We start from the raw sequence: 23692 nt of genomic DNA, 5'->3' as shown, positions 1-23692 counted from the left end.
TTTCTTATAGTTAGAATCATACACGTTTTCAAACTGCTTTGCTGTTTCTTAAGGACATCTGATGAATCTTAGTGACAACATTTTGTATGTCAACATTTTGTATTTGCAACATTTTGTATGTTTATTTACATTTCACTATAATAAAAGCCACATACAACTGTCTTGGCTAGTTTACGTATATTCATTCTGAGACTGTCAGGTCCTAGTGAAAAGGGACTCCATATGTATTAATTTGGGGTCACAGTAAGCAATAGAACACAGTTCAGGTAACAAATAGGACCTGACTGCCTTTGGAAGAGGGTAATCCTATGACCTAAGTGCTTCTGGAATTAAATCATTAACCATGACAGAAAATAGCTTACCATGTAGTAATTATTTCAGTGACAAGAATAACTATCCCATATCTCCTTCGCAGGAAAGCAAGTTTGTTTTCTTTAGGAGACTCTTAGAATTGTAGTTATCAAGTCTTTTAAGCCTCTGAGTAGATTATTAAACCTTTAGAATTTGAACCCTGTGTGTCTGAACATCAGGTATGTTAGTACTAAGCGATTTGAAAACGACAAAATAGTTTAACAATACTCAGAAGGAACATAAAGACAAATGATCAAGGTCTAATTGGGGGAGGAATAAAAAAGAAGAAATCATATTATGTCCGTTAAATAAGTGGTTACACTTTCTTTGTAGGTTGTGACAAATAACCCAGTTAAGAGTTTGTACTTTAGAAAATTCGATGGCGAAAACTCAAGTATAAACTTCCAGTTTCCTCTAAAGTAAACCACCTGTACTGGATTACTCCTCTTGCCTAGAGCAGCAAAATTGAATAGTTTTCCTGTGTGTACATGACTAGAAAGGAGTCACCAGACAGCAGAGGGGAGCGTTTTTGAGGTACTTAGTCGTTATAGCTGTGCATTTAAGGAACTATGGGGTCTTGGTTTCCAGGCCTGTAAAATAATGAGAGGAGCTGACGACACGGTTTTCTAGATTTCCGCTCTTTGTTGCCCTCTAAGCCATCAGTACGGTGCTGAGTTTACAGAAGTGCTTGTATTACATGTAATTGCTTGCTGAAAGGGTGTCGTTTCTGATCCGTTGCAGATCCAGGCCAGGTTTCAGGCCCCACCCGGGGAGCGCTCCTTGGCCGCTTTTTCCGCCGTGGGAGGAGCTTCGCGCGGTCGGTCCGCGCGCTGGGGGTCGGGGCGGGGCTTGCCGCCGGCGGGGGCGGGGCCCGCGCGGGGACTTCCCCTGGGCAGAGCTGCGCAGCGGGTGCGGAGGGCGGGCGCCCCGCGGCGGGTTGGGGGGCGGGCAGCTGGCGCGTTGCCGCCGGCCCTAGGTGGTCCCCTGGGCCTGGGCTTCTTCCCGGGGCTTGGCATCCCGCGGAGTGGGCGCTGCTGGGAGGCGGAGGGCTGCTCGACCGCAGGGCGACCGAGAGCATGTGTGCGTGCGCGTGTTTATCTGAGGCCCGCGCGGTCGCCTTTCCTGTCTTTCCTCCTGGCTTACCGGGTTAGAAAACCGGCTTCTCGACCCTTGACCCGCCACCGATTCGGTGGGCCCCGCTGAGGGGTCTCCCCAGAGCACGCTTACGTTTGACCTCACAAAGGGACTCCAGCGCCCCCAAGCCCTGTCCATGAGGGAGCGCTGTGGGGACAGGCTGGTAGTGTTGGACAGATGGTGGGAGTTCCTCAGCCTTGAGCAACAGGATTTTAAAGGACGTGTCTGTCTCTGTCGTTTTTTTTTTACTTTTAGGGTTCTGACCAAATTGGGCGAGGGCACAAAATAACCACTTACCCCTTCTCACCGAGGAAGCGCGGGAGAAAGGGTAAGTAAGGATCAATCAGGGGTGGAAGGAGCTAGGGCCTCCTCCTGAGAGAAACAGAGAAAGCTCTTGCAAACCAGAGAAAGGGAGATCCACAACTGCCCCTAGGGAACTTGGGCCCAGAGTCTGCTTTTCATCAGAAACTGAAGATCCACCTTCAAAAGCCACAGGCCTCTAGCTCTCGACGTTTTGCAGGTTTGCAGTGTTTGTAGAGTTAGCTGGAAGTTTGACAGCTTGAACTTAATCAAATGACCTGACTGAAAATATCATTTCCCTTCATCTATTTTAACTTGGAAGCTTGGTCATAAAGGTCTTATCTTACTAGCTTTGACTAATCTCTGAGACTGTTGGGTATTAAGGAATCAAGGTCTTGATTGATAATTGGAACCCTTCAGGGATTTTTATGTTTTAAAAGAGGACTATCGAAAAAAAATCCTTTAGGGCCCCAAAGGTTAATGTTACTGGCAATACCACGAGTGTCCAAGTTCTTTTGGGATCTTCTCTCAGGGCTATGGAACATGGAATTTGTGCAGGAGAGAAATTAGGAGGGTGGGCCTTTTTCTCCTGACTTTCACTTGGATGTCCTTCCACAAGCATTCTGTTCACTTTTGGAAAGTTGCCAAACCAGCACAAGGAAGTCCTGGGAAGTTCAGTGTGATTTCCATGGTGGTCTTTTTCATTGGTTCTTCACTGGTACCTTTCCATCATTTCTCCAATATACTGATTCCCTATTTTCTGTGTGATAAAATGAAACACAGCTTCTCTCAGGAGGTTGTGAATCCCTTCACCTCATACATGTCACATAAAAATAAACGTTTTAAATTATTTAATTAGAATTGTCCTCTAACTATCTTACCATTGGCTCCCTGGGGACCTGTCTTCATATTTGTGCCCAAGTGGCAGGTAATCACATAATTTATTTTATGAAAATCCAGGGTGTGGCTGATTATTGATTTTGTACTCATGTACTGATTGAATACATCAGTTTCTTCCCATGTGCTGAACACTTTGATGAAAGTGGGACGGGTGAGAATGAAAAGACTGTTGGAGGTGGTTATTTGGGATGGGCCTTTCACCAGTATTCTGTGGATTTTCTGAATACTTCTGTGTGAATATGCAAGAACTTTCCTATGGATCTTAATGATTTGCAGGTCTATATTGTGTTGTGGGAGAACAGTATTATTCAATGTTCCTACAGTCAGTAATAGACTTTCAAGGATGACTGACCATCATTTGTGTCCTAAAATGAAAGTATTTTAGTCATTTTCCAATGTAATAAATATATTGTATGAGTACAATAATTAGATGAGGCTAACTTTTTGAATTGTTCCATAAGAAGGCCTAATATTAGAAAATATGGAGAGTTAAGGATGATGCATGTAGGAAAATAGGAAGTAGACTGTTAGTGCATGGGTTTCTGTATATTTAACTGCATTTTATTGAAATAAGTCCTTTTGTCTTTTTCTGATTGCAGAAGTTATATAAAGTTAAAACCAAGTTGTTTAAAATTAAATCTTGTAGGAATATGAAAGGCGGGAAGTGAGTCTCATGTAAGCCTACTCTTAGATGACTGACTACTCTTAACAGTTTGGTATTTATTTTTTCAACTTTTTGTTCCGTCTGTATACATAGCACACAACTATATGTTAAATATACATACAACTTAGTTATATCTTAATACATGTAGAACATGTATAAAATAAGATATATGTGTATATATATATTTTTTTTTTTGGTGAAATTAGAAAAATTTATTTTCTTCTACCATTTTGGCTATTTACTACCATTCCTTGCTTTCCCTCAAATTCTCATGTAGAAGTAACATGCCTTTTACAATATTTTTTTTTTTTTTGGGTACTGGGAGTTGAAATCAGGGGTGCTTAACTACTGAGCCACATCCCCAGCCATTTTTATATTTTTGTTTGGAGACAGTCTCACTGGACTGAGACTGGCACTGAACTTGTGATCCTTCTGCTTCAGCCTCTGAAGCTGCTTTTATTTATTTTTTGTGATGCTGAGAATCAGACCCAGCCTTATGCATTGCTAGGCAAGAGCTCCACCATTCCAGTTACCCCCCCCCCCCCCCCCCCCCCCCCCCCCCCCCCGGCTCCTGTAGTCTTTTATATATGGGCTCTAATCCTTGCCTTTATTTTCTTCACCATGTCACTTTGGACCAGTTAAAACTGCACTGCTTCTTGATTTATCATCCATCAAAGCAGTATACCGAGTAAATAAAAAAGAATGTATTAAAGACAGTGGCTGGCATATCATATTCACTGTTAATTTCCCTCCCTGTTTTTCTATCTGATCACTCATCCCTTTCTTATGATCTTTCTTTTGATAGTGGAAAGCAGTCCAGTAGTTACTTTCTTATAGGTGCTATGCATTCCTGGGTGTATGTATTTTCACAGTAGATCACCTATCATATGTGATCCTAAGATATCTGGGACAAGGACTGTCAACTGATGTGGCTCCATTTCCCTCTATCAGATCATTCTTCAGCCCTGCCTAGAAAGTGTCAGCTTGAGAAATGAAGGGAAAGGTTTTCTATAATGTGTTTAAAAAGCTCTGACACTGTTCCCCAAGTGAGAAAGACATACTACTGCATTTAGCTGAGTGCTTAAAGTTAGGATTTCTATTTCAGAAATGTCTTTGGTTTATAAGAATTACAATAAAAATGCTGATGCTTCATGTCCAAACTGTCATGATTTTGCCAAGTTGTGGGTTTAATATACAGCTAAGCTGTGTATTTAGTGTATCTAATACTGCTCTGGAAGCTGAGAAAGACAAGTCCACAGACATCTGATTTCACACCAGACATCTGGTTTCATTTTGCTAAGGAGTACATTTTGTCAGTAGATTATGGGCATATCAGCTCTACTGCTGTAGTTTGTGGCATATCTATTATAAGCTCTGGTCTATAGCGTTTAGTATGATGTTTTATTCAAATGACAGCACACTGAAAATGAGCACCTGGTCAGATAAGCACATTTCCCACAGGTGTCTTCTAGTGTCATTGTTCTTGCAAGTTAACAAGGTGAAGTTATTTCTATCTTTGGTGATTTTACATTGAGTTTTTTAGAAGCAAAAATATTCTTAAAGAAAAGCCTCACTGGGGAACCAGTTGTATTACAAAAGTTGTTTTTTAAGCCTATTGTGTGTATATTAATGTTACACTTATAGGAATAAAATAACAAATAGCATTTGTATGTCAAGGTCCGAGCACTTAAGCTTTTATTTTTATTTTTTTAATTCATCAAGTGTCCCTTCTATTAACAGCGGTAAATGTATACTCTAACTAATATGCATTATAATAATTTCTGGAGAAAAATGTAGTTTGAGTCCCATCTAGGATGGCTGGAACATTCCTCTCCATTTTGAGATAGTGAGGGGCATAGAAAAATTCAGGAGGCTCTTATGTCTGAATTGGCCCTGTCATTGTTTACCTGTATGCCTAGACACAAATATTTTATCTGAAAAATGGAATAGTTACTCATGATTATAGTGAGGTTTAGTGATTGTAAAGTGGTACAATATCTGCTACAAAATAGGTTCTTAATAAAAGTAGTTTCATTTTTCTTCTTGGTCCTGGCCGAAAGACCAAGGCACTCCCCCCCCCCCCCCCCACCCGACCCTTGTATCCAGACTAACACACTAACCAGGACTTTTTCAATGGAGGGCAGTTGTCCTTGGGATCTGGGATTTGATAGTGGGGTCTGGAAAAGGCATATGTAGAATAATGACAAAGGAGAATGCTGGTGAACTGATGAGAGAAGTCCATGTGGACTTAGCTCTGTGAATTGCTTGGCTCCCAGAAATAACCATCTTTTCCTCTAGCCTCTGTTTTTGTCAGCTGTTCTACTGGAAATTCTTATCTTCTTATTTCCTGCTTAGTCCAATAATGACTATTTTACTTTGTCACCTTGATAAAACCTGAATAACCTTATTTTTCTGTTTTTTGGATAAGACTGAATAATAGACATTTGTACTTTCTTAAGATCTGTATTTTTTTTCTCTATATGCTATGTCCAGTTGACTTTCTTGTCCTTTTGTTGGCCTGGAGTTTATTCATTAATCTTCCCCTTACTTTTTTTTTTTTTTTAATTATATGCTGCATGCATTGAAATAGTGCTGAGGCTATAAAGATGAAAAGTCACTGTCCTTAGCTAAGGGGATTGAGTGTAGTGGGACTGTAGATATCTATATTCAAATATAATGTGCTATTTTGCTATAATGAAGGTAGTACAAATGCAAAGGAAACCTAGCATGAGCTCTTGATCCCTGTTGGGAATACCAAGGAAGGGTTTTAGTAGTGGTTGTGTTTGAGTTGAGACTTGGAAGCTGAGTAGGAGTCGGCAGCTTGAAAAGCAGCAGAGAGCATTTCCAGGGGGAGATAATAGTATGTTGAGCAGTTGTGTGGCATTATGAGAACATAGTGTGTTCTTGGAGCTATATGTAGGTCAGTCATATTAGTGTGTGAAGGGCAAGGTTAGAAATGAAAGCAGATTAAACTAGATAAATTTAGTGTGCACTTTCTAGCCCATCTGTACTAATGAGTCACTGAAGAATTGTGAGTGAGGTGAAAGATCACTCTGAAAGCTATGCTGGGTAGATTGGGGGTAGACTAGAGTGGGGATGGGGCCTGGGCAAGATGGGAGGCCAGTTCGGATTATGTGTTAGTATGAGAGGAGTTGAGAGCTCAGACAAGGATGGAAGTAGTAGGGATAGAGAAATGAGAATGTTTAGGAAAAATAGGAAGGGAGAATTGGCTGGTTTTTGTGATACTGCATATAAAAGGTGTGGGAGAAAGAGAATGCTCTACTGCTTCTCACGTTTCTGGGTAGTGAGAGGGAAAACAGAAGAGGAAGAAGGTATGAGGGAAAAGATGATGTGTTCAGCTTTGGACTTAGAGAATATTGAAACTTAAAGGACAAGCCAAGAAAGAGAAAGATGCTGAAGAGGGGTGGCCAGAGAGGCTAGGAGAAAAAGGGAAGTGAAGCTTTTCAGGCCAGTGGCAGAATTTCAAGAAGTAGAATCCAGTTAAAATGTAATACTATAAATCATGAAGTATGATGAAGACTGTTAAATGTCTGTTAGAAGTCTTTGATTTCTTGGGGATTGTGGGGGCAGAACTGAACTGCCATGGGTAAAGGAGAAGAGGGGAGAGAGTGGGTTAGACAGGAGAATAGGGAGTAGGCATGGTTGGGTCCCTTCTGTAGGAGATAATGACTTCATTGTTTAGTCAAGATATTTATTTAATGCATTTTAAATAATATTTTATGTATATAATATCAAGTTGCATACAACTCGGTGTTCAAAATATATGTAGATATTTGAATGGTTAGTATATTGAAGGATATTTACATTCATCATCTCATAGTTAACCCCCACCCCAATTCCTTTTTGTGGGAAGAGCAGCTAAAATCTATTTAGCAAGGGTCCCAACTCTAATACAGTATTATTAATTGTAGTCCTTGTGTTACACATTATGTCTCTAAACTTGTTCATCTTAAGTTTCTGCTACTTTGTATTGTTTGACCCACATCTTCCCTTTCTTCCCTGCTTCCTCATTACCACTGTTCCATTCTCTGCAGTTTCTCATTTTTATTGGTGCTTTATAATTATGTATAATAGTGGGATTCATTATGCCATATTTGTACATGCACATAGCATAATTTGATCAATCTCATTCCCCATTTTCTCTGTATTTTTAGAGTCCATATGTAAGTGAAATCATTTAATATTTTTGTTCCTGTCTGGCCTATTTCACTTAGCATTATGTTTTCTGCAGTCATCCATGTTGTGACAAATGGCAGAATCTTTTTTTTTTAAGAGTGAATAATATTTCATTGTATATTTATACTATAGTTTCTTTATCCATTCATGTGTTGACAGAAACTTAGGTTGTTTCCATATGTTCACACTGATTAGGAAAGCTACTGTAAAATAAAAGAGAGTGATAAGTATTGGTGCATGTTGGGATTGTAGATGGGTACTGCCATTATGGAAACGATTGGAGGTTTCTGAGAAATTAAAAATAGAACTATCCTGTGATCTAGCAGTCTCTCTTTAAGGTCTATAATCAAAAGAAATGAAATCACCACTTTGTAAAGGTATCAGTTGGGATAGCTAAAGGTTCTCCAGGGGATTCTAAGATGTCCTCAAAAAGTGAAAAAGGATGAAAACCACAGCTGTTGACTTACTTTCTATTTTTTTTTTTTTTTTAATGAGAGATAGAGAGTGTGTTACGCTGAGAGGAAGATACTCCATAGAAAGGGGTGTGTTGAAAATGGAGTTGCCTATATTCTTCTTCTTCTTCTTCTTTTTTTTTTTTTTTTTTTTTTTTTTTTTTTGGTGCTGGGGATTGAACCTTGTGCTTGCGAGGCGAGCATTCTACCAACTGAGCTATCTCCTCAGCCCGCCTATGTTCTTCTTGTCATATTTTTTTGTATATGAAAATCAGGTTGTCTCTTTGCCTACTTCTTCCCTGCTTTTTAATTCATACCTGACCCTACCATTAAATGTCTTTTCCAATTAATTCTTTCCTGGCCCAGAGTTCCATTGTTGTCTTGCTCTCATCACATCTGGCCTTTTTGCACATGTTATTCTCTAATCCAGTTGAATGGTTAAAAAAGTCTACTTTTCACTATAAAAGGTTGAAAAAATTTTCAGTAATACCTACTGGGAGGCTAATGGGGACATAACTGTACAAAACATTAAAAAAACAAAACCATAAAAACCCCTCAATTTAGCCAAGAGTATCTGCTATGATAAAGGCGCTAAATGCAAAGATAACTAACGATGGAAAGGATAAATAAGACAGGGATCCTGCCCTTTAAGAGCCCTCAGGGGCTGGGAAGATAGCTCAGTCTGTAAAGTCCCTGGGTTCTATCCCCAGCACTGCAAAAAAAAAAAAAAAAAAAAAAAAAAAAAGAGCCCTCAGGCCAGTGAGAGAAATGGATATGTAAATAAATAAGTACCTGAATGCCTTGATATGTGTGTGCTATTATAGAAGTGGAATTTAAGGTAAGATGATGGGGGGGAGGGGAGGAGTGGAGGGAAAGGACTTACTTTTTTTGTGTGATCATGAAGGCTCAGAGATGATTTTTGAGCTACAGCTTCAAGTATGGTATGCTAGTTTCAAAGAGTAAGATCAAGGTAATAAAATATTCCTTGGTGGGGGTTCCATGAAAGCCACAAACAAGGACTTATGGTTTTTTCCTTTTTTTTTTTTTAATCTCCCTTCTTGTTCTTCTTGGTTTATTGCAAGGTATCCTTGTCTCTGAGGGAGTTCTAAGGAGATAAAGATTTCTCCCTTTGTGATACAAACTTTATGTGAATTTTTCACCACTGATTTGTGGTATATTAGCTAACACAGACTGGAGCAGTTAATCACAATATCTAAGGAATGAGGTCCAGGCCCTGATATTTTTCAGAGCATCCCAGGTGTTCTAATGGCAGGGTACAACAACCACTGTGTGGTTTTTTTAGATGAAATGGCAGGGATTTAGAACTAAAAAAATGTAGGTTAAATTGTTAAAATTTCTTTTAATAGCTATGTGTCCTTTTAAGCTATTTAGATTTCTCTAAGCCCATCCTTTAAAAAATAGGATGGTGGTTTATGTGTCCTGCGTGTCTTACTGAGTTGTTCACATCAAAAGGTGATTTGTGATTTATGTGAAGGAACATTATATATAGATGTTGTGGTAACAATGAAGTACTTTGTGGCATTTTCCATGAGTGTACAGGATAGGAGCTGCCTACCTTTTCCTGCAAGATAGTACAGATTCTATAGGTTCAGATTTAATATTTCACCATCATGAAAGATTTTACAATATATTTTACTACATTTTTATAATGCTAAACAGTTGAAGACCTAAAGCCAAAAAGCAAATCCATTTTTTTATTTGCAGTACTAGGGATTGAACCCAGAGGTGCTTTACCATGGACTATACCCCCAAGTCCTTTTATTTTTTTATTTTGAGAGAGAGTCTTGCTAGGTTGCTGAGGCTGGCCTTGAACCTGTGATTCCCCTACCTCCGCCTCCTAAGTTGCTGGATTATAGGTATGCACACCTACACACAGCTAAAAAAGCAAATTATCATTTGAACATTTCTAGGTTGGTATAGTAAGTCCAATTATTTAAGATTATATACATGTTTTTCATGATTAAGACTATAAGATATATAGATATTCTCAGGGACTGTGATGTAACTCAGTGGTAGAGTGCTTACCTAATGTGTGGGGCCCTGGGTTCAGTTCCCAGTACTGCAAAAAGAAAAGAAAAAATATTCACTCTCAGTGTTAATAATGTAATTATTAAGTATTATAATACTAAGGTTAGATATTTATTTTGAAGGTATATACATTTAAAACATAGCAGTCTTCCAGAAGTTAGTAAAAACTGCAGCATACCATGGAGCACTACAAATTTGTGTATAGGTTCCATGTAGGGATATGTACTATGTTTCTGTACAGTGGGAAGTCCGGTATATTAGTATCAGTTATATAATCATGTAGGAATGATCATCCTTATGGTATTATGATGTATTTGAGAAGTGATATTGTTTAACAACAAAACTGAACCTAAAGTCTAAAAACTGGGTTCTAGATCTGGTATCTCTAGTCATTCTTCTATGATAGGTAAATTTAGCCTTTCTAAGCCTCATGTAAAATTGGGATGTACTAGTTCCCTGTTATTTGGTAGCATATGAGAAACTTAGTGGATGAAAACATTGATCATTTATGATGTCATAGTTGCCATAGTTGCATTTTGGGGGTTGCTCTCAGCTAGAGCTGCAGTTGTTGGAGCATGGCTGAGGCTAAAAGATTGATTTCCAGGATGACCTGCTCACATGACTGGCAAGTTCCTTACTTTCCATGAAGGGTTTTCCATGTAGCTGACCTCTTGCCATGGAAGTTGGCTCCCACAGAGCAGGATTCAAGGGACCAGCGTGGAAACTACCAGTGCCTTTCATGACTTATCTGTATTTTTTAAAATGTATTTTACTGGATTCATAGACCATGAGGGCATAAGGTAAGGATCACTGGGGAAATCCTCTTGTGGGGGATTGGCTACATGAGAGGATAACCTCTGCCTGGCATAGAAATGCTTTGAGGTTAATTTAAGAATTTATATGAACATTATTGACTAATAAAATTGAGACTGAATATAAGTGGAATTAGTTTGCTTTATGCCATGTTGACATTATGCCTGCTCCAAGTCTTCAAGTCTTTCTTCTCTTGTTAAAAAATAATTTTATCTTCATTTTTATTTTGTGTTTTAAAAAAATTTACTCCTTTATTAATAAGCTGGAGCCAAAGTGTGTTTTTCAAGCTTTTACCATCCAGTGGTATAAAAGTAGTATGTTGAATGGGAGAAAATTAGAAATAATAGTGATGGTAGCAAGAACCTTTTGTTCACCAGCTGAATAATATCTTGATGTGTCATCCTAGAGAGTCTATCTCCTTGGCAAAACTTCTAAATGTCTTATTCTTTGTATCTCTCTCGTCATTTGCTTGATTTTGCCTGGATTAGAGTTATTTTGTGGACTTGTCTTTCCACATGTTAGATTGGAAACTTCTTAAGGTAGAAGCTGTGTCTTACTCTTTTCTCTGTCCCACAGCACCTTTAACCCAAGGCTTTGGACTTCATTGGTGCTTAAGCAATATTTGCTGAACTGAATTGGAATAGCTGGCATCACTCCAGCTCTTGTGCCTCCTCTGAAATTTCAAATAAAGGGTTATATTTTGCTCAGATGGTGTTGGTGTTGGTGGTTCCTGCTAGATCCATCTTTTATAGGTCCCTGGTTTGCCATTAGAGCCCATCACCTATTCTAAATGGCTCAGAGGATTGGACTGCTACATGCTTAGTCTGACCTTCTCAAGCATGCAAATACATATACCCCCAGTAATCATTCTTATGTGACTTTCAAAACCTCATTGAACTTCTGCTTGTTTTGGTAACTACGTAACTTGATTTTGCCTTCTTGAATTTAGAATACCCAGAAGATAAAAGTATACAACTTTCTTTCATGTAATAAATCATAAAAATTTAATCTTTGCAATTTTCTCCAAAAGTTTATTCTGAAACAGGTCTTTGTAATGACACTTTGACACACATACTTTTATCTATATTTGTTTTGAAAAATGTAGCAGTTAAGGTTACCTTTTGAAAAATCATCTTGCTTTGTAGCTGGAGGATATACTGTAAACACTATCAAGTTCTATTTTATAATTGTATATAGTAGAGACATTTTTGAAGAAGGGAAATGTTTATAATATCACAGTTTTTATTTTAGGATAATTTTATTTTGTATGATATTCTCAACATGTGGATCAGTAAACAAATTCAGAGCAATTTGGAATTTTTTTCTTTTTTTTTTACTCTCTCCTGCAGATTTTCCTACTGATTTCCTTGAGGAATTCCTTGCTTCCTTGGCCACTACCTACCTTCTTCATCTCTTTTCAGTACCTAACTCCTTCCCTGTCTTTGCACAACAAACATTACAAGTAGCAGTGGGTGTGCAAAGAACAGTTTCACTCCACTGAAAGTTAGGGTTAGTAGCTATTGAAGTTCGTTAGTAAATGGTAGTGGAGGACTGTGAAGTAACAGTTGGTAGGAAAAGATTAGCGTTGCCACAGATGTTTTCCTGAATTAAAGACAAATTTTTTTTTTTTACAGAAAATGTTTTAGGTTCATAAGCAAAATTGGATGGAAGGTATGGAATCTTCCCCTGTTCTCCCTGTCCCTGTATATGCATAGCCGCCTCCACTGTCAACATTTGTGCAGTGGTTACAGTTGATGAACTTGCTTTGACAAGTCATTATCACTTGAAGTAGTTTATGTTAAGGTTCACTCCTAGTGTTATATAGTCTATGGGTTTGGACAAACGTCTAATAACCTGTGTTCTTCATCCCAGTATCGTATTGAGTAGTATTTTCAGTGCTGTAAAAATTCAGTATTTTTCCTATTCATTCCTTCTTTCCCTTGAACTCTTGTGATTTTTTTTTTTTTTTTTAAACAGTGCTGGGGATTGAACCCAAGGCCTTGTGCTTGCAAGGCAAGCACTCTGCCCGCTGAACTATATCCCCAGCCCTCTTGTGACCTTTTTATTACCTTTATAGTTTTAGGCCTTTTCCAGAATTTCATGTAGTTTGAATTATGTAGGATGCAGCCTTTTCACCTAATTTTTAGTTTTACTGGGTGCAGCAGATTATTTACAAATTATTTCAATTATTTTTCCAAGAGCTTATTTCTCTAATAGCTGCTTTTCTAAGAATTTCATTGATCTCAGATTAAAACAATAACTATCAATTACTTTTAAGTAATATTCAGCATTGTTATTATATAAGGATAGTTTGAAGCACATTACAAATCCATACACTTGTGTTTAAGTCTTACTATTTGTCATGTACAAGAGAAGCACTGTAGACTGAACAATGCTCTAGAAGATTAATAATTTGAGAATTTGGTATGTGATTGCATTATGTTAATATTCTAAATTAATATTCAGCTAAAACATTTATAATATAACTTTAAAATATAGGCATTAAATATACATTCTGGATACAAAAGTGATGACATATAGAGAAAAAGATGTGGAATTGGGCTATGAAAGTCTTCATTGAAGTGCTAACTCTGCTATCAGCTGTGTGAGCATGGACCAAGTCACTTTTGTCTCTAAACTTCGTTCTCCTTTTAGAAATATGGAAAAAATACATGTCATGGATTATTTTTAAGGACTATATGAGCTGTTTGTATAAATCTGATGTGAATTTTAACTCAAAAAATGTGAGGAGTTAATTGGTTAATGAATCAGACTTCATAATATTTTCAACTTTAGAAAAAAAATTTGGTTTTCATAGACAAATAATAAATGTTTTAGTTAGCTTTTTTGCTGCTGTGACTAAATGACCTGACTGGCACAATTTTAAAGGAGAGAAAGTTTATTTGAGGGCTCACAGTTTCAGAGGTGTTAGTCCATAGAAGGCTGGCTGAATTCCTTGGGGCTGGAGGTGAGGTAGACATCATAGTGGAAGATTGTGGCAGAGTGAAACAGCTTAAATGGTGATCAGGAAGTAGAGAGAGTTCATTTGCCAGATACAAATATATACCCCAAACCAAACCCAAATCTCCATCTCCTCCAGCCACTTCAGTTGCCACTCAGTTAATCCCTATTGGGATTAAATCACTGATTGGGTTAAGACTCTTACAACCCAACCATTTCTCCTCTAAACCTTCTTGAACTGTCTCTCATATGAGTTTTTGGGGGACACCTCACATCCAAACCATAACAATGAAGAAGAAAAATAATGATTTGGGGCTAAAAAGGCAAAATGCTGGAAAGATGGTTATGTAGCTATATCTGAGAATAAAATGACTTTCTTTTTTATTGCATGTGTCTCATCGATTAAACCTGCTTATGTCTTCTCATGGAAGGCATATACTTTGTGTTAGAAAGTTTCTGGGCAAAAGAATGAAAATAACTTTGTGAAGTTGAATTCCTGAGGCAGATAATGTAGTAAATTCAATTATAGTTTTAATCAAAATGTCCCTTTAGTTAAAAATATTTAGAAGAATGGACAGTGACATAATACTTTAAGTTCAAGAAAACTTTATACTTCCAAGTTTGAGAATGCATGACATTATTATATTTCATTCTCAACTTTTGCATTTTTACTAATTTAGAATTTTTAGTTACTTTGAAAATACATCCTTTGGTCAAAGACAGAATGATGGAATATCCTGTGACAAAAGATGTAGGAAGAACTGTTCAACCACTAACCCCTAAGGTAGAAATGGCGAATCAAAAAGGAGTTGTCATCAACAAATAAGAAAGAATATGTACAATTCCCATTTGGGGTTATCTGAGTTCGGATGTTGAGAATGAGGAGAATAAAATTTAGCAGTCATTATAGAGGAGATATGACTCAACAGCTTTTATTTCATTTTTTAATCTGGGTCAGAGCTTCTTATTTTTCAGATACTGCTTAAAAGCTTAGAGGCCTCTATCCATTCTCTTTGCTATATGCTCTATAGCTGAAAATTCACTGGATGTAACTTAATTTTCTACCTTTGTATAATGTAATGGGCCCTCTCTAGACAATTGTTGAGTCAAGGTGACCTTGAGTAGTGGGGGAGAGAACATAGAAACCAACTGGAATTAACATTGAAGGGAAGGTAAATTCAAAATAAGGGACATAGTTTGAACAAAGACAGTGGAGTGCATTTCTTCTTAAATTCACGTCAATGAATAAACCATCTGGCTATAGGAAGGGACTATAGGGAAGATAGGTTGAAGTTAGATTATGGATGACCTAAATCTTAAATCCAGTTGTTTATAAATCATGTATGGTTTGTAGTCTTTAAACAGTAGGGAAGGAATTATTGAAGGATTTTTGACCAGAGACCTACATGGTAAACAGTGTTTTAGGAAAATTAATAAGTATATTGCATCTGTTGGAATGTAAAAGGAATGATGAAGAGTAGGCTAATTGAGAAACTGTAATTTACTTGCAAGGTAATGATTATTTTCACTGTGATGATTGTGGGGATAGAAATTAAGAGATTCTCAGAAACTATTAAAAGAATGATACAACTTAACTACATAAAGATTATGTATTGTAAAAAATAAAAGAACATGGTATCAAAATGCAAATCATAGAATAGAAATTTGCAGTTCATATGCAAAAAGCATCAACAACTGAGTGGGAAAAAAACCAACAACTGCATAGAAAACTGAGCAAAGATATGAAGAATATGAATAGTTCATAATAAGAGAAATACAAAATAGAATTTCAATGAGATAACTTTTAAAAACATAATTGGCAAAGAAAATGGGAAAATATAGGATATCATTGATGTTATAGGGAAGTATAGGCATTTCCATTACTAATGGGGTGTATGGATTTATCATGGCTTAAAATATACATATCATTGATTCCTTTACTAGAACATATCCTAAATATCTTAATTTAGTTTAAATAATATATAGTTAAGATAGTCTTGGCAGCAATTGGAAACAAATGCCTATCCTTAGGGAATTGAATCAATAAGGTACATACAATGAAATATTTAATAATTGTTAAAAAGAATAAGAGTTTAAATATGTACTGAAATGAAGTAATCTTCAAGACATGATGTCAAAAGGATAAGGTGAAGAATAATGGATGTATTAGTAGGTTATTATTTTGGAGAAAACTGAATTAAGATGTGTATTTTCTTTTGTATATATAGGCTATGTCTTTAGGTAATTATAAGAGAGTGCAACACATTCTTGGGGATTGGAACATTAGTAGTTGGAGAATAGGAATGGACAGAGTCTTATTTTCCATTGTATACTTCTTTGGGGTATTCTGAATATTTCACAAAAATAAAAACAATACAAACATTGAGCTCAAAATATATTTCTATATTATATATAACTAACTCTGAGAAATTAGGGAATAGAAAAATGAATTTTTTAAAACCCTGTGGTTCATATATCTGTTAAGGGGTTTATATTCAGTGTATATAAAAATTCCTACAAAACAAAATAATTAAAAAGAATGCAAACGACTTGTATATAGACATTTCTCCAAAGAAGATATAGAAATGGCCAATAAACATGAGAAGATGCTCAGCATCACTAATGTTTAGGGAAATGGCTGTCATGCCTCAGTGAGATTCTGTCATTAGGATGCAGCTGAGTTGGAAGCTGCTGTGGGCAGAACTGACCTACAAGATGGCTGTTTTCCTCTTGGTTCCCCCTCCTGACCCCACTCTTTTTTTGGTACTGGGAACTGAACTCGGATGCTTTGCCACTGAGCTACATCCAGAGACAGGATCTAAGTTGCTTAGCAATTCACTAAGTTGCTGAAACTGGCCTTCAACCTGCAATCCTCCTACCTCAGGTTCTCTTAAGATTATAAAATATGTTGTCCTTTTTTTCTCCTGTTGTGAGACTGTGTGTGAGCCTGGTTTCTGGGTGTAGTTGTTTTTGTTCTTAGTGCTTTATGTTATTCTGTTTCTTTCAGAATAAGAGCTTGTTTTTGTCTAGTTGAGTTTTTTTGTGTTTTTCTTACTTGAGTTTGTCTCATTCTTACTTTCTTTGGAATGTGAACCATTCTCAGGAATCCTTTAATTCTTCTGTTTTGTTCTTGCCATGCTGATTCTGCCTGTTTTATATTTAGGGTAGCCAATTATATTCGTTTCCTGATTAAATGCTAGTGAACATTATTTTTATGTATGCTTAATGTAATCCTCTCCTCCCGCAAAGCTTCTCTCCTGTGGTTTTGCTGCTGTGCTACAGTAAGCCCAGCCCTGTTTGCCCCCTGCCACAGGGGTCATCCTTTCCTAGCTTTCTCCCATGCAGTGGAGGAGAATGTCGAGTAAAGTTAAAGACATTTTATTCCAAAGTTTTTCCCTAAGAAATCTGCATATGTAAATTTACTGGATCTTATTGATTTTCTCTGGACAGGTGAGGTGATTAATTTAGTTTCTTTGTTGATGTTTTACTGTTTTTTCTCTTTATGTTTTAACTTTGCTCTTTTCCTCGTTAAGAAAATGAATGGAATCCACAAAGTTGATAGGAACTGTACTCAGTTTAAAGATAGAATTTATTCTTTAACCAGGTATTAAATTGCTCAGTTTGTTTCCTTGATTTCTTCTTCTTCCTTGTTCATAGGTATTAAAACTAACAGGATTTATGTATTCATAGCATTTAATAAAGGGGACGAGGTGAATTTTGATTTTGTCTTGCTAATTTGTTTCTCCTCCTAGGAAAAGAGAAGTCTGAGAAAAAGTATTTTCTTTTTAGCATCTTTTGGAAATAGTCAAAGGAGGAAAAAAAAAGATACATTCTAAAGTATTACTATTTGATTATAGAATAAAAAAAATTTAAGAATGGTGGTTTATTTGAAGGGGAGATTATGTCTTTGGGAAAGTTTGACATCTGTTAGCATTGATTTGCATATCTGTTGCTTTTATCAAATGTATGATTAGATCTGAATATATAAAAACTACATTTGTTCTCATACAAAATTTAATTTTATGGTAATACCATCAACTATGTAATTTTTATCTTTGTTAAAAGTATTTTTGAATGAGGTACCTGGCTGGTTAGAAAATATGCTTTTGAAGCTAGTGCCTTGGGATTAATTAAGGGTGGTCTTGTCCCACAGAAGGGGCTTAGCCTTGTCTCTTTTCTCCAACACACATGCACACCCTTTTTTTTTTTTTTTTTTTTTTTTTGCAGAACTGGGTATCAAGTACAGGTCCTTGCATACTAGGCGAGTGTTCTGCCACTGAGCTACATCCCCAGCATAACAGCACACTTTTGTTGTCAAATTAATATGGGCAAGTTGAGGGTCAGTTTATTATACTAATAAGAGATGACTGGGATAGGGTGGTGTGGTTATATCAGTTTTGTATTTGAAAAGTATACCACCTTAATATGGTTATGAATGTTTAATAGGCAGTGTAACTATTGCAAAAGAAGTGGTAGTTTAAACTTAATTCCAGTTAGAGTTTAAATATGTGGTTGATTTTTAAGTACTTTGTTCTGTATTTGCTTTTATATTTGCTGAAAATATTACATGTGAAGATTATGCTTTAAACACTGTAAAATGTTTTTCTAGTATTAGCTAAACGATTGTGGGAAATGTTACACTTGAAAGGTCATGTTGATTTTCTGGCATTTCCAATTTTACATTTTATACATACAGTTGAATTGGTTTAGCTCCTACTTGAGTTTTTTAAGATCCAGGTAATAAATGGAGAAGAAAAATTACAAAAGGGAACATGTTTTGGAATGCACCTGTCTTTCAGCTTTCTTTTGTTTCAGCATTGGAATTTCAACTTCTAAATGGCAATTGAGTGGGCTGAAACCAAGTACCATAATAAGGGCCTTAGTACTCAGTAAGTTCAAACACAGCTCATTATATTTTTCTATTAATTGATGTTGTGTATAAATCTAGTGCTTTCCCACCCCTCCCTCATTTGAATGAGACTTTGAGTATTTAGTTTTTTTTTTTAACCACTGAGCCCCACATCCCCAACCTTTTTTTATATTTTTATTTAGAGACAGGATCTCTCTAAGTTGCTTTAGGGTCTTGCTAAGTTGCTGAGGCTGGCTTTGAACGTGCAATCCTCCTGCCTCAGCCTCCTGAGCTGCTGGGATTACAGGTGTGCTACCATGCTTGGCAGCATATTTACTTTTTCAATAGTGGGTTGAATTGTCTGTCTAGTGCCTTTTTTTTTTTTTTTTAAATCCAATTAATGCTGCAGTAGCATTTATGAAATCAATAATTCATTCTGCCCTGTGTTTATTGGGAGTGGTGAATAACTTGGAGACAGCATAGTCCTTAAGCACACAGGTCATTGGGTTAAAAAGTCTGGATGTAGCTCTGCTATTTACGATGTGTATGACCCCAGGAAAAGTAAACACTCAGCACCAGTTTATGTCTTTTAAAATGGGGGATACATACAAGGTAAATGTAGTGATTAAATGAACTAATTAGAAATAACAAAATATTTTGCTCTCTTTAATACAGTGATGGAATATTTTAGACAACACAAAATGAATATTATATGCTGGCCTGATTTTTAAGATTTCATTGGTTTAACAGTGTTACTTATTGTTTTTTGTTTTCCCTAATGCTTCTTCTATTTGTAGATTTGGTCATAACTTGAGGAAGAATAACTTTTTTCTGATTTTGTTAATGGTTAATCACTAACTTTATTAAAAATGGAACAAAACCTTACTGTACTATTAATCAAAAATTTTATGTGACTAATATTTATTGAAGTTAAAACCCTAAATATAGCAAAATGTTGATATCCTTTTGGCCAAGGAAAAATAATGTTTTAAGTATTTCCCAAAGTGTCTTTAACACATGTGTCACTTTTAAAATTGACCTTTCATTTGTGTTTTTATTTTATTTTATTATGAATGTTTTTATTTGATATAAGGAAGTAAAATTGCCACTTTTGAATTTGGATAACTAATTTTTGACTAGGAAAGGTTTTTGAGCAATATGCTAAGCCTTTTTGAGCAACAAAGCTACATTAGATTCTGAAAAACTTTATTATTCAAAACTGATAGACACTAATCTAAATTGCTTAAAATTTCTGTATGGTTCATATAATTTTGTCTAGCCTCATATATTTGTTAAAAACCTATCAAAATTGTTACTGGAGTTTCTTTCTAAGCCATTTACTGTAATAACCATGTGACACTAATATTATTTAATGCTGTTCAGACAATAAAAATAAGTTTCTTACAAAATGGGAGAAATTAAAGGACTATTTTCAAGGCTTCTAAGCTATTGATTAAAATGAAAAAAAAAACAGGAACAATAGACTTTTTGGTGGCTAGTATGAAAATAATTTAGTTTTATTTATTATTGGTGCTTCTTTGCAAATAGAGTCGTGCTTACCCTATTCGCCAAAAGTAGAATACTCTAGAAGCTTTTCCAGAATTGGTTGCGTTTGTTTGTTATTTCTGCAATCCCACAGTGCTGGGGACTCGAACCCAGGCCTCCAGCATGTGAGGCAGGCACCCTACAAGTTGGGCTATATGGCCTGCGAGAAGCTTTTCCAAATGAGTGTCTTTTTCTATACTACCCAACCAGCCTCTTGATACGTGTTTTTATTAAATGAACACAGGTATTAAGTAAAGATCAAAAATTTAACAGTGTCATCATTGGAAGTAAACATAGATTTATGAGTATGTTAACATTGCTGCAGAAGTCAGAAATGGTCTCAGAGTGTGGGTGCATTGATACTGATGGTGATGGGGCACATCATGGAAGACAGGCAATTTTAGAACTGAGAGGGAGGGGCCATTCTCAAATGGAAGGTAAAGATCTGAAGTTAGACTCATTGAATCATTCATAGTTGGACCAAAGAAACTTAGGGATAACCTGGTCAAGTAGATGAAGTTAATTTCCTATTCTTTGGCATGGTTAGGACTTAACTGTATCTAATTTGATATTGAGTGTGAGAGGAAGAAGAAAGGTGTAGCCCTAGAAAGGAATGGATGCTTGGTTCTTTGAAAATGATACATGCATAGAGATGCTCCTATCAGGTGGATTGTTGGCTCTCAATACAGCCTAATGTGTTCACTCATTTTCTCCCTTACATTCATTGCTGACATTTAAGGAATGGAGTATATGACAGAATATTACCAAACTGACTTTCTAGCAACATTTTAAATGAGTGGTATTAAAAACCATAACTATAATTAAACAAGCACATTTATTTACTACCTGCAAATGCTTAGCAAATTCCAAGAACGTTAGGATATTGAGGAAGGATTGAGACATGGATATGTGAGGAGAATGGACGTAACTATAAAATGGTAACAATATTGAGTGCCAAATGAAGGTATAGCTAGTGAATGCCAGAGTAGGTTAGAAAGCTCGCATAAGATTTCCCAGAAGAGATGAAAATTGGGTTGGTGGCTTCTCAGTTCAGTAGATCTCATAATTATATGTGTTCAGCTCTAAAGGTTTCAGATTCACCTAACTTGTAAAGTTACAGAGCAGGGACTGGATTGCAGGTGTTTCTGTTACTTCCTGTTGAGTGCCATTCCATAATTCCATGCTGTTGGGCACAGGATGGCAGGAGATTTCTGTTGAAGGGAATTCTGTTTCAGTTCATCACTCCTCAGTGGGCTCACAGGTAAATGGAATTTCTCCACTGGTCTTCTGACAGTTGTATGATGAAGCACCCCTATTTCAGTAACCCCAGTCCCTTTTTGTTTCTTGATTGCAAAGTAGCTAAAATTGTTAGTTACATGTGGCTTCAGTGGACCTTTCCATTTAATATGATCTTTTTTTAGGAAGAAACTATTAAAGTGGGGTAGCATAGTTGTCTATAATATATAAAACAGTAGTAGCTGGCATTTACAGTAGACTGTTCTGTTGTTCAATTAGATTATTTTGCTGTTCCGTGTTATGAATCATTAACTTGAAGATTGGTACATAAATAATGCCATTAAACATAATAAGATAAATAAATTAAAAAATAGCTGCATTAGAGAATATACTTCTTGAAAGCTAAGGGCTTTCGCCTCTACCAAGATATTTCTGCATTTAAGTAGTATTTCTCATTTTATCACAAATAAAGGCCTAAAAACCTGACAGATGAATTTAGTCTAATCAAGAAATCTGGAAGACATTTGGGCTTTAATTATATAATGCAAGCCTCAATCCATCCTTGATTCTTTTAACCTTTTCCTTTTCTTATTTTAATATAGTAAACCCTTCTATAAATAAAATTTTGCTTGGAATTCCATTCTTTTATAAAGAAAGAGGGGCTGAAGATGGAGCTTATTGGTAGAGTACTTGCCTAGCATACTTGAAGCCCCAGGTTCCATCCTCAGCACTGCAAGAAAAGAAAGGAAAACAAAAAATATTCAACAGATAAAAAGCAAAGTGTCTCTGATAGAGGTAGGGATCAAGATCCAGAGCTCTGCTCACTTAGGACATGCTTCCCTTGACCTTTGAGCCTCCAGGGAGTCTTTAGGATATCATGGAGCACAGGTTGAAAAACATCACTTTGAAGGAAAAAAAACCAAAAAACAAAAAACTGAACACTTTGTAAAAATGTACTGTTAATTCAACAAAAATTCTTATTGCCTTATAGTTGAATGCATTATGAAAATTACTTGCTCCTATAGCATTTTGATTGTCTTGAAGAATGAATGCTGGGCTATTATGATTTACTGAAGAAAAAAGCACCAAGAAAATTAACTTTCTAAAGTTCAGTGTGTGTGTGTGTGTGTGTGTGTGTGTGTGTGTGTGTGTATAATTTCTTTAAAAAACACTTTCTCCATAAATATACTCAACTGTGAAGTAAATCGATCAGGTGAAAGATGGAGATTTTAGACAGATGCACAGGCATGGATACACTTACTGTACACACACAAAATTTTTTATATGTAGTTGGGCAATGCCTTTCCCTCAATTTATATCTTTATAACATTCATGACATTCTGAATGTTATATAGAGAGACTATATGGAGAGGAAATTATAAGTTAGTTTATCAAAATAATTAAAATTTTTAGTAGTTATTAGAAGTGATTAATTAATTTCTTTAATAAACTATATTGAACATTGAACCTTTAACTACAAGGCACTGAAGCATGGGCAGTGAATGAGAATCTTCCCTCTCAGAATTCACAGTCAATTGAGAGTAAAGGTGAGAAAATAAGATATTGTTAAATGTTGGGTTAGAGGAAGTGTAGGATTTTATGGAAACACATACAAAGGCATCTAATTTAGACTTGGAGAATCAGAGAGAACTTTCTGTAGAGTCCCTCAACCTGAAAGATTCATGTTGGACTTCCCAGTATTTTTCAATCTTAGGGATGAATAAGAGTGGATAAAAACAAAGAAATGTGGGAAGAATGTTGAAGATATAAGGGAGAGTATTTATAAGGGTCCAGAGACAAATTTCAGTGTGGAAGTTCTAGAAATTGCATGTTGCTAGGTTTGCTTGATGCATGATGTGCTAATGAAAGAGTAGATAGAAATGATGAGACTAGTGATCTGATTATAATTAGCCTTGTATGTTAAATCTGATTTGCTATAGGGATTTGGGAGTAAAAGATTGCAAGCAGAAGTTTTTTGTATGTTTTCAGGAGAGGGCACTTTGGGTGACTATCATGTTGACTCTGGGGCAGCATTTTGGATAATGGAATCATTCTCTGAGAGTACAAGAATCAGAGTATAGAGTACTGTATAGTTTGCCTTTCCCTAACACCCCTGATTGCCTCTCTTCTTTAAAAGAATCTTTCTTCATTTTTTATGACCCTCTTAACCTTATTATAAGGCTAGAATAATTCAAAAGAACAATGTGTAATGTTCAGTATCTATATAGATACACAGATGTG

The 23692-nt window shown here is 36.3% G+C and overlaps 1 protein-coding gene across 3 annotated transcripts in view; it reads left to right on the top strand.

The window, feature by feature from the left end:
* The first annotated feature begins 1214 nt into the window (after positions 1-1214).
* The window catches only part of IMMP2L (inner mitochondrial membrane peptidase subunit 2), a 906633-nt gene continuing 884155 nt past the window's right edge, over positions 1215-23692 (top strand). The window contains exons 1-2 of one of the 3 annotated variants that reach the window (XM_079149361.1): positions 1215-1260; positions 1741-1813. The gene's annotated coding sequence lies outside the window, so the exon portion shown is untranslated. Of the gene's footprint in view, positions 1261-1408; positions 1432-1740; positions 1814-18636; positions 18711-23692 lie in introns of those variants that run through there. The other 2 variants (XM_079149362.1, XM_079149363.1) reach the window with 2 other exon arrangements.

Source organism: Sciurus vulgaris (genome assembly GCF_902686455.1).
Source record: "Sciurus vulgaris genome assembly, chromosome: 8".
Classification (NCBI taxonomy): domain Eukaryota; kingdom Metazoa; phylum Chordata; class Mammalia; order Rodentia; family Sciuridae; genus Sciurus; species Sciurus vulgaris.
This window is presented reverse-complemented; position numbering and strand designations above follow the sequence as displayed.